The following is a 2,310-nucleotide window of genomic DNA, read 5'->3' as shown; positions in this document are numbered from 1 at the left end:
TGGCTCGAAGCTGCTAGAACGGTTGAGACCCGGCGACAGCAGCAGCAGCAGCAGCAGCAGCGGGGGCTAACGGAACCGATGGCAGCGGCAACGGAAGGGGAGGAGGCTGTCATACCGTCACCAGCACCACTGCTGACCAGCATGCAAGCGATGGGTATGATTGCTGGGCGAATTGGGTGGCATATACCTGGGATGGCGGAAGCCACCCCGCTGGCACGCCTTACGGTTCGCCTGGCGACACAGCTGCAATGTGGGCCTATAGAGGAGAGGAGAAGACGCCTGGTAGCTGAATTTGTGCGGGAGGCGACGGATCCTCAGGGCCCGTCGCCGCCGCCCCCCTCGGAAATCAGCCTATTCAGGGCGACGCAGGCCCGCGTTTGGTCCGGGGTACGATGGGAGAATGAGAATAAGGAGACGTTATGGCGGCTTGCAGTGGATGGCGTCGCCCTACCGGGCAACACGCACCTAGCCCGCATGACTCCAGAACGCTGTGGAGCGCTGTGGAACGCTGTGGCGGATTCGGTGGAGCAGCTGGTCAGCCATGCTCGCCATGCATGCATCACTTTTGGGAATGCCCGGTGGCGCAGGCGGTGCGGGCACAGATCGACCGGCATCTACAGTCTTCCCAGGAAGCGGCGGTAGGTGGAGTCACCCGAAAGCAGCTCTGGCTATTACTGGCCCCAACCGGATGCGAACAGGCCGTATGGGATATAATCGCCCTGTCGGCCCTGTCTGCCATGGAGGTTGGCAGATGCTGCCTGAGAGCAGCAGGCAGGAGGCAGGAACGAGCTGGGAGCCAAGGACCACAGAACCGGGAGCACGCGCAGCAGGTGCAGGTACCCGGCCCCAGACAGAGGCGGATAACGGACTTTTTCATCCAGGCCGACGGGGCGGGACCGCAGACGGGGCCTGCACTGAATGCGCCGGGGGATGAGGACGAAACGCAGGAGCGGAACACGGCGACAGGGGCGGTAGCAGCAACGGCAGGCGCGGTGGCAGCAGCACCCGCAGCAACCCCCTTGGAGCGGGCCTGCGCCCGGGCAGTGGTGGACTTCTGGGCGCGTCTGCGCTCCTTCACGGCGCTGGGCACCCCGCGGAGAGGCTGGGACAGGGTGGGACCCGACCACCCGATCCTGTCGGTTTCAGAAGGCGCACTGCGGTGCGCCGAAGCGGTGGAAATTATTGCCTAAGAGCGCTTTGAGCTTAGTTTATAGGGCAGGGCTCGGGGGGGTATAGGAGTTCGAAGGGGATGGGGGTTGGAGGACAAGGGAATAGGTGAGAGGGAACCCCGAGACGGGAGAGGGAGAGGAGAAGGACGGGGAATGGAGGCGGTCACGTCGTGCAGGGAAGAACCCTTTTTCTTCCCTAGTGCCACTCCGAGGTTGTAGGGTGCTGGAGAGCCGGGGGGAGGTGGGGTCGCTCGGACAGGGGAGGGGGGAGATGGCGGTGAGAGCGCCAAAAGGACGTAGGTTTTCTGGTGTTTGGGAGGTTGAGGTCTGGTGGTGGTAGCGGGGCTCGGATGAGGGGGAGGTGTGGCCCGAGGAGGGCCATTCTATTTAGACACGTCTTCTCTGTGGGACTGGGTTGCTTGGTGAGGGACGAAGGTGAGAGCGGTGCAGTACGAGACAGGGTGAATAGGTTTCTGGAGAACCAACCGTTCAGGTTAGTGGCGGTAAGGGGGAGGCGCCGGGCGGGCTACAATCCTCCCCCTGCGGTTTTCTGGAGGGTCTAGGAGCTGTGTGTCGTGGCAACGCTAACGCTTTGGTCGTTTCGCCGGACTATCCTGGGCCCCTGCAGTGGTGATCAGGCTTGTGCGGGATCCCTTTTCTTTATAAGGCTACTTCTCCCCTGGACCAGCCCAGGAAGGGACAGGTGGTGGAGGTCAGTTGTTTTAAGGTGGCTGCAAGACGTCTTGTGGTGTCGAGCTCTCTTAGCCTTTCTCTCTTGGAGGTTTTTTGTTGGCCTGTTAGGTATATCAGGAGCCCTCCCCTGCCGGGACTGCCCTAACCCGACTTTTAGTTGTTTGTTTGTTTTCCCTTCGAATCCCGTTTTCGTTGGTGGTGTTTTGGGGGGTTGTTTCAGAGAGCCTTTGACTTTGCCCTAGCTGAGACTTGTGGACTCGCCCTAGCGGGACCTGAGAACCCTTCGTGGTGTATTCAATGCAGCGCCATCCCCGGATGGAGGGGCTGCGGAGTGGCTGCGTAGAGTGTTGGCAGTCTGAGTCGGGGTCGGGAGCACACAAGACTAACCGACTTGTGCTGTGTGCTCCCGACCCTTGCGCTGTGTTTCGGCTTCGGCCCCCGGCTCTCG

The sequence above is a fragment of the Volvox carteri genome (genome assembly GCF_000143455.1).
Source record: "Volvox carteri f. nagariensis unplaced genomic scaffold VOLCAscaffold_20, whole genome shotgun sequence".
Classification (NCBI taxonomy): Eukaryota; Viridiplantae; Chlorophyta; class Chlorophyceae; order Chlamydomonadales; family Volvocaceae; genus Volvox; species Volvox carteri.
The sequence above is the reverse complement of the archived record's forward strand: the minus strand, read 5'-3'. Positions refer to the sequence as shown.